The sequence below is a fragment of the Malus sylvestris genome, chromosome 9 (genome assembly GCF_916048215.2).
Source record: "Malus sylvestris chromosome 9, drMalSylv7.2, whole genome shotgun sequence".
Classification (NCBI taxonomy): Eukaryota; Viridiplantae; Streptophyta; class Magnoliopsida; order Rosales; family Rosaceae; genus Malus; species Malus sylvestris.
In genome coordinates, this window is record NC_062268.1 from 14,566,513 (window position 1) to 14,580,003 (window position 13,491).

At 34.0% G+C, this 13,491-nt stretch overlaps 2 long non-coding RNA genes across 2 annotated transcripts; one reads left to right on the forward strand and one right to left on the reverse strand.

Annotated features, from left to right (window-relative positions):
* Window positions 1-3,201: 3,201 nt before the first annotated feature.
* Window positions 3,202-4,010, reverse strand: LOC126583234 (uncharacterized). Its single transcript, XR_007609701.1, has 2 exons — window positions 3,966-4,010; window positions 3,202-3,615 (listed from the first exon to the last, which is right to left on the reverse strand). It is a non-coding gene; the product is annotated as an uncharacterized LOC126583234 (long non-coding RNA).
* A 7,730-nt stretch (window positions 4,011-11,740) lies between these two features.
* Window positions 11,741-12,517, forward strand: LOC126583446 (uncharacterized). The gene is made up of 2 exons (XR_007609748.1): window positions 11,741-11,892; window positions 12,273-12,517. It is a non-coding gene; the product is annotated as an uncharacterized LOC126583446 (long non-coding RNA).
* The last annotated feature ends 974 nt before the right edge of the window (window positions 12,518-13,491 follow it).

The window sequence follows — 13,491 nt, forward strand, 5'->3', positions numbered from 1 at the left end:
TTTCTTCTTGAATATAATTGTTGATAAATAATTTGTGTATGAAACCGTGTCAAATTGGAATTAGAGGAGTATAGATGTATGTTTATATCCAAAAGACTTTCTAAAATAAACACGAACTCAACTACTATCGAAGCGTTCGTCAACTAACTCTTTAATTTAGTAATGTATCTTTTCTCAATCTTGGAAGAGACTTAATTGTACTTCTCATTTTTATGTTCCAATTGGAAATAGATTCTAAATTTCATCTTGAACGAGAGAATCCAAGTTTGAATTTTTCAACTTGATTGGTGGAAGCTTAGGGGAGTGTGGTGTATTAAGATTTATATGGACTTTTCTTGAGTTTTTAAAGTGATAGAATTTTACTATGATATCCTTAATTTCATAGACTTTTAATGATATACTTTTATGGAAAAGAAAAGAGTTAAACGGTGGGTCTTCTCCACCTGAGACGATACCGCATTTATAAAATATGCCTACTGCAAGCCAAGCAAAACTAAGCCGCCATGGATCTAGGTTCAATTTTGAACTAGTAGTATTTGTTTATGCCACCATAATGCATGCATCCATGCAAATTGCTTATATCGAGTCTTTTATCAAGTCTTTTTCGCTAGTATGGAGGAAAAGGTTTCTTGTCACCATAATAAAAATGAGAAACAACTACCCTAATTAGTGACTATTTTGGTAGCTATTGCTAGGGTAACAATGATGTTGTCAATAAAAAAATGGTAACAAAAATGATGACTAATGTATTAAAAATACGTATATTTTTTTAATTTTTGTCACCATTTTCTCATTGGCACCATTATTGCTCTCCGAACAACAGTTATCAAAATAGTTACTAATTAGAGTAGTTGTTGCTCACTTTTGCGCAGGGCGCCATGCAAAGGGTATAAACAACCGGGTAGGCATGTCCGTATGTGCATGTAACAAAGGGGTCAAGTGAAGGAGAGCCAGAATTTGGAAATTTTTAGATGTAGAGTCGACGGACGGGCACAAAATTGTGGGGAAGATGATGAGTTGGCTCTTTACTGTAATGCTTGACGTCGTCGTTTTATTCGTCCTTCTTTTGCTGACTTTTTTTTCATTATTTAATTTTTGTTCCCTCACTTAAAAGGCCCACCATCTTCCTCTGTTAACTTTTGTTTTTAAGGTGTAATATCCACACACTATTTTTTACTTCTCTCACACCTTTTTAGTTTTCGGCCATCGGATCGGATGAAATAAAAAAGATCAACGAACAGAAATTAACAAGGGTGTGTGAGAAGTAAAAACGGGTGTGTGGATAGCACACCCCTTGTTTTTATCATCCCTTTCTTATCCTTTTAAGTCCCCACCTGTTTTCCACCAGACTATTAACCTAAAACTCCCACCTCATATAATATCTATAAACATGTGTTTATTTATTTGTAAAGATTTATTATATAAAAGTATATGTTGTTATTTATTTTGTACCATATTACTGTATTTGTATATATTGTAGTAATTTAATTAATTTAAATGAAATTTCTTCAAATCTGCCTACTTTGCTTAGGTCGCCTAGCCGCCTAAGCGCTAAGCCCCAACCCACTGCCTGACTAGCGCCTAGCGTCTTTTAGAACAATGTTATAACATTGTTCTCGTTCTCAAATAACATTGTGGATGCAAATTTTCTCCTCTTCGATCTTGGACGATTTTGCACCTATAAAACAACTAGCACCTTAGGTTAAGGCCAAGAGCCTCACGCACCCACGATGAATGGGGGGGGCTTTGGCCGAAGAACCTCCGATGCCAAAGTTAGAATTTAGAGAGAAAGAGTGTTTAGAGAATTTTGGGATTTTTGCCAAAGTGTTGGAATTAGCTTTTTGGTGAGAATGGGAGTATATTTATAGGGATAGGAGGTGGCTAGGGTTTTTAGGTTTAATTTAGGTTTAATTAGCCAATTTATTTGGCTATTAAACATAAGATGAATGTTTTGGTGGTTTTTGAATTTATTGGGTAATAAAAAGGAAGAAATGGTGAAAAAGGTAGAAAAAAGTGATGGATTAGGTTTTGAAATGGGGATAGCCGGCCATGTGGTGTTTTAGGGTTGAATTGGATGTATTTTGTAGTTATTTGGATATAATGGATGGTTTAATTGACAATTAATGGGTTAATTAGGCAATAAATCCATTAATTAGCCAATTAACATAATTTAAAAGGAATGTATTTGGGAATTACCTTGTAGAAAGGATTTGATGAGATGGACTTTGAATTGTTACCTATTTTGAGCACTTCTGTCTTGGTTGAAAGAGGGTTGCCCGCTGTTTGCGCGTAGGAACCTCGTTGTACTGCAAGGGTATTTTTGTCATTTTTGTCCAAAAATCCACATGTCGCCCTGTGAATATTTTTGGCTCCACAAACATAACAACCATTTTTATTTTCACAACCATTTTTATTTTCTCACTCATCTCTTTTTATTTATGGTTATCGGATTGAATATCAGCAATCATGTTAAAGCAAGAGAGTGTAAGAGGCTAAAAAATGTGTGAAAATCACTTCTGTATATTGTATCAATAAGAAAATATTCAACCTTGACAACATATTGATGCTTTATTTACGACATCTAAAAGATTATTTGAAATGTTTGTCATCGATAGCATTGACTACATATGAAGATGATTTATATAATATGACAATATATAATGACAATTTTAATTGCATACCGAGATGATATCTTTACAATAATGAGACTATTTGCAACATCCTTTGGTTTAATTGAATCGCATTAATTAGCTGATTTTCCATCTCATTCGATTGTAAATTGGTTTAATTGAACTTTAATTTCATTGTTCGAAGTTCCTAGCTTTTGGTTTTGTGGAAAAATTTCCTATTTAGTTGAAAAATAGGCGTTCATTGATAATCTGGGTGAGAAGCACATCTGAGTTCCATTGTTTGGTAGCCGAGAAAACGTAGCAAAATAAATCTTAATAAAATTCTGCGACTTTTTGCTTTTGTGTCCAGTAAATTGAAATATTTGGCTCAGCCGAGCTGTGTATTAATTAGGTTTAGTTGCATGGATTTTGTTTTTAAGATCAGCAAACAATTTGAGATCGATTTTTTCGTATTTTTTCATTCCGTAGTTATGTTAGTACTTATTACTAGATGGACTCTAAGATCATCTTTGGCGGCTCGGACTGTATTAACTATTTCAGTCGGATAGGATAAATAGCCATTGGATAGTACTGACTAATTAGCCCGACGTTTGGTGCAATATCGGACTAAAATCGTATTATTTATTTGGTATACAGCATTTCTTGAATACAGTTTCAGCAATATACATATGAATTTAAGCAGAATTCCAAAAGAATTACAAAAATTTATGGAAAAATCCAACTTTTAGAATCCTTGTAAAATCCACACACAGATCGACCAAAAACAAAAATCCCAAAAATAAATATTTTTAATGATTGGAGCCCAGATCGTTTTCCTCGTCTTCCTCGTCTTCATCCTTCTCATCGAAGCCCAGAAATTAACCATAATCGAGGAAAGTCAAGCTCCCTTCCTCGGCTTCGTCCTTCTCAGCAGAGCCCAGATGCAAATTGATATCCCTCTCCTCGTCGGAGCCCATATCGGAATAATTTGAATCATTTCTTCCTCCTTCAACCCATGGAAAGTTGGATTAAAATTGTTCTTGTTAAAGATCGAAGGCGAACTAACTCAGACAATTGTCAAACAATTGAGCAGGAGCACACCCACAACCAGAATAGAAAACCCACCAAATCAATACAACAAACACCCTACTTCCAAAATTTCATGTAAAGGACAGATGAAAATTTAAAAAGGGTTCCTACTACTACAACTACTACTGTACCACTGTAACGGGGAGAGAGAGAGAGGGAGAGAGAGAGTGACAAAGAGAGAGGGAGAGGCAGAGGAAGTGGGAGTTGTGTGTGTAAAGGAGAAGGGAGGAACAAAGAGAGAAAAAGAAGAAGATAATGGAGACGAACCTACTATTCAGATGAGAGAGTGAGCAGGAGATGCGAGATTGGAAGGAAAGCGCTGCGAGTGAGGAGAGAACCCGATTAAATTATACCGTGGTTTTGGATGGTATAAGCAAACGGGTGTATACCTGATAAAGTTGGTGGGCCCGATTATTTAATCCGGTGACTATTTAATACAAATGGACATCAAACACCGTACTTCATATTATTAGTATTATCGGTGTCTTATACAGTGTGCTAAACGAGGCCTAAGATCTTGGATCGAATTAATGGTGCACATCCCTCCGAATTTATGTTTATATTGTAGAGTAGATGTAATCGATCCTCGGTTGTTCACAGCATAACTTGCTGAATGCTTTTGTAGTTTAGCTCTACTAATAAGAAGTGTCATTGCAAGTGTGAGATTGCTTTCTCTTTGTGATACACTGATTTCCTAAATTATTGTCCAAATATGTGTAATGGTTGATTATGGCTCGCATATGTTGTTATTCGATTAGTAGTCAGGGTTGTTAATTTCTCTGCTTTTTTGGTTTGATTTCGATATTTTTTTTTGGGTTTTTGTTTGGTTTTTTTGGAGATATGTCAACAATTTGTGATAAATTTATATATGCTAATAAATAATAAAATGCAAACAGTGTATGAACATTGAAATAATGTTTAACAGAAATATTGAAGATCGAGACTTGCGTACCGCAATGTCCTTGAAACAGAAATTTCGCCCCTACTTCAATGTTTGTAGTTCTAACGTTTGCTTCAGCAGGATTCAACGATCAAGTCAGAATTCCAGCAATGGAAAACTTGACTTCTGGCGAATTTCTGTGTGGTTCTCTTAGAAATGATATTTGTGATTGTAGAAAAAGAATGTTGATTTTCGGTGTTCTAAATGCCATGCAGATGGATGTATATATAGTGGGATTATGCCTGTTCGCAACAGGTATGAGAATGAGATGTGACTTTTAGAAGACATCTCTTCAGAGGGGTGCTGTGCTCTTTGTGTTTTTTCATTGACTTCAGACTTCATCTGAAAAGATGAGTTTGTTAAAAAATAATTTAATTAAATTCGAAATTAATTAAAAATAATTAATTAAAGAATTTAATTTTCAGAGCCCCAAGATCCAATGCCCATCTTTTGATAATTAATTATGCTTGTTCGCAACAGGTATGAGAATGAGATGTGACTTTTGGGAGACCTCTCTTCAAAGGGGTGCTGTGCTCTTTGTGTTTTTTCATTGACTTCAGACTTTATCTGAAAAGATGAGTTTGTTAAAAAATAATTTAATTAAATTCAAAATTAATTAAAAAATTTAATTTTCAGAGCCCCAGGATCCAATGCCCATCTTTTGATAATTAATTATATATTAATTATAATTAGCCCCATCTTTTGATAATTAATTATATATTAATTACTAATTAATTAGTACACTCCAAAGCTCAACCCCAAGGGTGAGCCAAATTTTATTCTTCAAGGCCTATTACTTTAATCACTTTCTATAAAGGATAAAGCCTTATAAAGTGAAGAAAAGAAATTTCTACTCAAAATTTCCAACAATACCCCACATTTGAGTTGAAATTTCATTCAAACTCCAACAATTACCCCACATTTGAATGCAAATGTATGACCAGACTGCCTAAAACTGAGAAAGAATAGATATGATATGCATAGGGTGAAGTGTCTTTTGGAGTTGAACTTACCTTAGTGAAAACATATCGGCTTTACTTGGTGACGCAGTGGATGTGGAAGATCTTGAGCTGTTCACCACAGTAGTAAACCAAGACAACATGCTACACACATATCATGTCTGCCATACGTCAATTTATACGGTTGTGTTCACTTTGACCCTGAACAGATCCCGGATTTCGTAGAAGCTTTAGAAAATTTAGCCAATTCAATTCTCATAAATGCGGCCCTATTTACTCCTATATAAGTGACATTAATTAAGAATAGTCTGTCATATTCCTCTTGCTAACAAGATATTAATGTCATTAAATGTATAAAACATAACCCCTCAAACTCAATAGACAACACACATTTTATGATAAGAATGGGTAAGTTTTGTGTTTAACTTGTGAATCAAACTCAACCAGTTTGCCTATTGAACCTAGACCATGGGATCTCCAATCAGCTAGGTTAGGTTTCCGCCCAGTCCGGTTCATTGAATTTGCTTGAGACCCATTCCCCTCGATGTAAATAATATTTGCTCTCTTGGTAGGCCTTTTGTCAAAGGATCAGCTATATTTTCTTTTAACTTTACATAATCAATGGATATTGTTCCATTGGATAGCAACCTCTTAAGATTATTATGCCGACCCTTGATGTGTTGCGACTTTCCATTGTATACATGACTTTTGGCCCTTGATTGTGCGACCATATTGTCACAATGTATACATATAGTAGTTACAATATCCTCCAGAAAATGTTTGAGCTACTCGGCTTCGTCTCCAGCCAAGTCTAAAGCTATAAACTTTGACTCTATGGTGGAACGAGCTATACATTTATGTTTAAAGGATTTCCAAGATATTACTGCATCTCCCAAGGTAAAAACATATCCACTTGTCGACTTGGATTTAGTAGTGTCAGAAATCCAATTGGCATCATTGAAGCCTTCTACAACAGGTGGATATTTTGTGTAGTGTAATTCGTAGTCAAGTGTATTTTTCAAATATCGTAACACTTGTACTAAAGCATCCTAATGCTCTTATGCTGGATTACTTGTATATCTACTAAGCCTACATACTGCATAAGCTAAATCGGGCCTAGTTGAATTCATCAAGTACATTAAACTTCCAATTACTTGAGAATATTCAAGTTGAGATATGGCAGTGCCTTTATTTTTCTCCAACTTGCACCTAGCATCAAAAGGAGTTGCAGCAGGTTTGTAGTCAAATTGACCAAACTTTTGTAATATTTTTTCTACATAATGAGACTGTGTAAGGACATACCCTTCACTATTTCTCTTAATTTGAATTCCTAAAATGACATCGGCTTGACCTAAGTCTTTCATGACAAAACATGAATTCAACATTTTCTTTGTTTTGTTTATTACATCTTTATCGCTTCCCATTATGAGCATATCATCCACATACAAACAAACAATAACGCAAGTTTTATCATTACTCTTAATGTAGACACATTTATCAGATTCATTTATTTTTTACCCATGTATCAACAAAGTATGATCAAATTTCTCGTGCCATTGTTTTGGTGCTTGTTTAAGTCCATATAATGGGTTAACTAATTTGCACACTTTGCTTTCTTGTCCTTTGAGCACAAACCCTTAAGGTTGCTCTATGTATATTTCTTCATCAAGTTCTCCATTTAAAAATGTTGTTTTTACATCCATTTGATGTATATCAAAGTTGTACACAGCCGCAATTGCTATTAACGTCCTAATTGACGTTATGCGGGAAACTGGAGAATAAGTGTCGAAATAATCCAATCCTTCCTTATGGCGATAACCTTTGGCTACTAAATGTGCCTTAAACTTGTCAATGGTTCCATCTGCCTTAAGTGTCTTCTTGAAAATCCATTTATGACCAATTGGTTTACTATCGGGAGGTAAATCAACCAATTCCCATGTGTTATTTTCCATAATGGATTCCATTTCACTTTTAATTGCTTCCTTCCATAAAGGAGCCTCGGAAGAAGACATTGCTTCTTTAAAAGTTTTTGGTTCATTCTCGGATAGTAGTAGGCAATGAAATATGGTACAAAGTTTTTAGAAACTTTGGTCCTTTTTCCTCTTCTTGGTTCCACATCATTTGCTTGGACACCAGAAGAAGAGGCTTCATCATGACTATGATCATGAACCCTCTTTGTATTAGAACCAGATTTCTTTTCTTTGTAAGGAAATATATCCTCAAAGAATTCTGCATCCGCTAATTCTAATATAGTGTTAATATGTATGTCAGAAATTGAAGATTTTATAATAAGGAACCTATAAGTAGCACTATTATTTGCATATCCAATGAATACACAATCAATAGTTTTAGGTTCTAGTTTTGTTCTTTTTGGTAACGGAACTTGCACCTTTACTAAGCAACCCTACACTTTGAGGGTTTTATAAGTGGGTTTATGTCCTCTCCATAGTTCATAAGGTGACTCGTCAATCTTCTTTAGAGGAACCTTATTCAATATGGTATTTGCACTAAGTAAAGCTTCACCCCACAAACTGTGTGGAAGCCCAGAACTATTTAACATGGGATTAATCATATCCTTGAATGTTCTATTTTTCCTTTTGGCAACACCATTTTGTTGTGGTGTGTATGGAGCTATTGTTTGATGTATAATTCCATGTTGTGCATAAAAATCTGAGAAGGCAGTAGACTCATACTCTTCTCCTTTATCAGATCTAAGTGCTTTGATTTTTCTCTCAAGTTGATTTTCAACTTCGGCTTTATATATCTTAAACATATTCAAAGCTTCGTCCTTACTATGAATCAAATAAACATAGCAATACTTACTGCAATCATCAATAAAAGTGACATAATAATGCTTTCCTCCACGAGTTGGTGTGGATTTAAAGTCACAAAGATTACTATGAATTAATCCAAGTAATTCATTTGATCTTTCCAAATTTGACTTTCTTGTTTGCCTAGTAAATTTCGATTCAATACATGTTTCACACTTATGATTAAAATCAATTTTGAATTTAGGTAATAATTCTAATTTAACCATTCTTTGCATGGAACAAAAATTAACATTTCCTAATCTAACATGCCAAATATTAGAAGACTCAACAATATAAGTAGAAGCATTTATTTTATTAGCATAATCAATGACAATTACATTGAGTTTCACGAGGCCATTAGCTACATATCCCTTTCCAACAAACATCCCACCCTTGGTAAGTACAAATTTGTTGGATTCCATTACAAGTTTAAAGTCCTTAGTAATCAGAATAGGTCTAGAAACCAAGTTCCTCCTTATTTCAGGAACATGCAGCACATTCAGCAAAGTGAGACTCTTTCCAGATGTGAATTTGAGTACCACTTTGCCTTTGCCTTCCACCGCAAATGAGGCAGAATTGCCCATATACAGTTTTTCTCCAGGGGTAGCAAGATGGTATTAAGTGAACATATTTCTGTCAGCACAGATGTACTTGGTAGCACCAGTATCCATCAACCATTCACTCACATTTGAGACCATGTTAACATTGGACACAACAATAGCCAATTCTTCATCAGTGATTGCCATGTTAGCATGGTTGTTGTTGTTTCTGTAAGCATGATTTCCATCCTTGCGATTATAAAAATCTTGTGCCTTGTGACCAGATTTGCCACACACATAGCAGACACCCTTAATCTTCTTTAGATTCTTGCCTTTAGGAGTAAGGGCAGATTGTACAAACTGCTTGGTTTTTGAAGCCTTATTTTTCTTTCGCTTGGCCTTGGAGTTTTCTCCCTTAGCTTCAATGGCAGCAAACCCACCAGAACGGTCTGCCTTTCTATGGTCTTCTTCCACTCGTAGCCTCAGAATCAAATCCTCCATATTCATCTCACGACGCTTGTGTTTGAGATAAATTTTGAAGTCATTCCAGGAAATTGGCAACCTTTCGATTATCGCCCCAACTTGGAAATGCTCATTGATCTCGCATCCCTCGGAGTGCAGTTCATAGATCAATTTCTGGATTTATTCGACGTGAGATACGACAGATTTCAAATCCAACATAGTATATTTGAGAAACTTACCGTTAACAAATTTCTTTGAACCGGCATCATCAATCTTATACTTTTTCTCCAGGGATTCCCATAACTTATTTGCAGTCTTGCACAGAGAATAAATGTTGTAGAGATTGTCATCCAAACTATTCAGAATATAGTTCCTACAACAAAACTCAGAATGATTATAAGCTTCAATTGCCATGACAGTCTCTTTCGTCATTGGATTCTCATTAGGCTTCGAAGCTTATTCCTTGACAATATAAGCGAGATTCATAGGTGTGAGGAAAAACAACATCTTCTGTTACCATCTCTTGAAATCCGGCCCTTTGAACTTCTCAGGCTTTTCAGAGTATTTTGGCACAGCACCATTCACATTCATAGATTGTTGATCCATGAATTTCTGTTTCAAGATTGTTGGAGATATGTCAACAATTTGTGATAAATTTATATATGCTAATAAATAATAAAATGCAAACAGTGTATGAACAATGAAATAATATTTAGTAGAAATATTGAAGATCGAGGCTTGCATACTGCAATATCCTTGAAACAGAAATTTTGCCCCTACTTAGTGCTTGTAATTCTACGGATGTTTGCTTCACCAGAATTCAACGATTAAGTCAAAATTTTAGCACCGGAAAACTTGACTTCTAACAAATTTTTGTGTGGTTCTCTCAAAAAGGATATTTGTAATTGTAGAAGAAGAATGTTGATTTTTCGTGTTCTAAATGTCATGCAGATGGATGTATATATAATGGGATTATGCTTGTTCGTAACAGGTATGAGAATGGGATGTGATTTTTGGGAGACATCTCTTCAGACGGGTGCTGTGCTCTCTGCGTTTTTTTCATTAACTTCAAACTTCATCTAAAAAGATGAGTTGTTAAAAAATAATTTAATTAAATTTGAAATTAATTAAAAATAACTAATTAAAGAATTTAATTTTCAAAGCCCAAGAGCCTACCCATCTTTTGATAATTAATTATATATTAATTACTAATTAATTAGTACACCCAAAGCCCAACCCTAAGGGTGAGCCTAATTTTATTCTCCAATGCCTATTACTCCAATCACTTTCTATAAGGGATAAAGCCTTATAAAGTGAAGAAATCTTTTGGGAATGACCAATGTGGGACAAAAAAATTTCTACTCAAAATTTCCAACAAGTTTGAATGGTGTTCAATAACTTGGTGTTTCATGTTGTGTTGCAAAGGATTTTAGCTTAGGTGGTAGCAAGTTTTTGTGAAAATTAAATATAAGAACTAATCATTAATTTCATAAAACTTGCATTGATCGTCTAATAATAATTGCTAAAACACCCTTTAAACGGATTACTTATACAGAAACAATGCATCTGCTAATTGATGATGTGAAAAAAGGTAAGAAGTTTGACAACCATGTAGAGTGGGAGATTGATTTGGCATTTGAGCACGAAAGGTAGTCCCTTTAGAATTATTCTACTGGTTTGTTTTATTATGCTTACTGATTAAATAGAGGTTATCAATTCATTGTTCTGATTTTGTCTAGATACGTGACGGAGGTATTATTTCAAAAGCCTATTATGGTTTACAACTATCCTAAAGGGATCGAAGCATTCTACAGAAAACTTAACGATAGTTTAAAGACAGTGACTGCTATGGATGTCTTGTTACCAGAGGTGGATATCATACTTTGAACTTTGAACCGTTGAGTTCACTGCTATGTTGTATACTTGAGCATTGTGTATCTTTTGATTACCTTATACGGTTTTCTTACATTTCAGGTCCAAAGTTGATTGGGAGAAGGCAAGGGGAAGAGCGTTACAATGTTATTACAATCAGCATATCTTAGAATTAGTCTATAGATAGCTACTAGGAAAGACAAATAGGAAAAAAATCACAATCGTTACTTTATAGATATACAAAGATTTTAATCATTAATTTGTGCTAAGTTTTTTTTTAATTTCAATTTATATCGGCTTTTTAACTTTTATTAGGAGCTTATATAGTTGTTCCTGTGTTTTTTAGCAGAATTACAAGAGAAGGATTACAAAAAATTAGCTAATGCTTTGGAAAATTCCTTGGTGATTCTATTTGGTAAGCTTTAAAAAGCCTCATCTTTTTATTCTTGGTTATTTCCTCTTAATATGCATTTGTCCTGTTTGTACGTTTGATACAAATCTATCTTCTTATTATTTTACTGTCATTTGTGAGGATTGTTTTTTACTACTTCCGTAATGTTTTGCGGTATACATAGATGATAGATTTCATATCACCTATCTGCCTCCAACTATGTAAGCCAATGTTCTTCATTTCATTTAAAATGACCTACAACAACATCGATTGTTTTTCTTCTTTGTTGTCATAAAGATTGAATTCAATGTCTTTCATTCAATTGATTGTTTCATTATCTATAGTTTCATCTGTTTAGTTGCTGGAAAAATCTTGGCAAACAAAAGAACTCAATTTAAGTGCTATTGTTGTGATGAATACTTATTTTAACATGCTTATCAAATTTTGAATACTTTATGAATTTAAGATTTTCAGTTTTAGTAATTTTTATGAAATTGTAATGAATTTGCAAATTTGTCAACTATATCTTACATTCATGGTTCCATATTCACTTTACCCATAACTATTGAATTTTGTCTTTTGACTGGATGAATTTTTATAGTTTCCACAATCTACAGTTGCAATGCCTTTGATGGATAAAATACAGAGGACCCATCTACTCTTATACAACATCTTTAGCATCATTAGTTAAAATTCCATATCATTTTTTTGCTTCACAGAATTCATTATGTTAATAGCATACCAATTATGTGATACCAATTGTTATCTTAGCAGTTTCTAACAATTGGTAAAATACGCATAAATATATGCAAGTTTGAATTATACATACGAAACTTTCATATATTACACTCTCTTGTTAATTTTTGTTACACGATCAATCATTCAGATGTAATGCTAATTATAGAGTGATTCAAAGAATTCCAAGAGCTTCATTTACCCAATTCATGTTCCTTATGTAACAATTCTTTCAAAGACCTAAACATCTTTCATTGTAGATAACATTAATATTCCGTAACAATATATTTTAGCTTTGAAACGTATTTTTTCATACGGTTTCTAATTCCGCAGAAATGGTCGTGCACTATTTCTAGTTAGTCCTATGCCGCCATGCTAGTCTCAAGCAATCAATCCCTATTCACATCAAGGCCGACAAATTGAATCGGCCGTAACCTCGAAAACAGTTGTTGCTTTCTCACCATATGTCATCTTAATCTTTTAATTACTGGGTTTATTTCTCCAATACATGGTACAAATTTTATTAAATTCAAATAGAAACGTTCAGAGCAATTCTACCAATTCTCCAATTGATTAGACAATTGGGTTGAATTGCTTCTGGTCCCAAAAAGAGCCCTCCACCAGTCCACAAAAGAAGAGGCAATCCATTGGGCTGTTCTTTCAACTGAAGCCTAATCCGAGCTTTTGGACTTCCAACGGTGAAAAAAATTGTCTTTTCATATGTAGCTGCCACATGGCAAGATCTTGGGCATCCAATAATAATAACTTTCAAAATACCAAAAAATACACAATTTTTTTTTCTATAAATACCCAATCATATTATTATGGGAGTTTTAACGAAAAACCCACGGTACTGTTCACTTTAACAAAAAACCATATTTTTATACTAAAAAGTCAAACCTGATACTATTCACTTTACCCTTTATTTTGTCCTTATCATTAAAACTCAAAGTTTTCAAGTCATTTTCATTAGTTTTCCTTATTATTTATTCTCCACACCACACCACAACTCAATACTTATTTTTACTACAATCTCTCCTATATTTGTTTTCTAATCCAAATCCTTTTGTTACCAAGAAAAATGA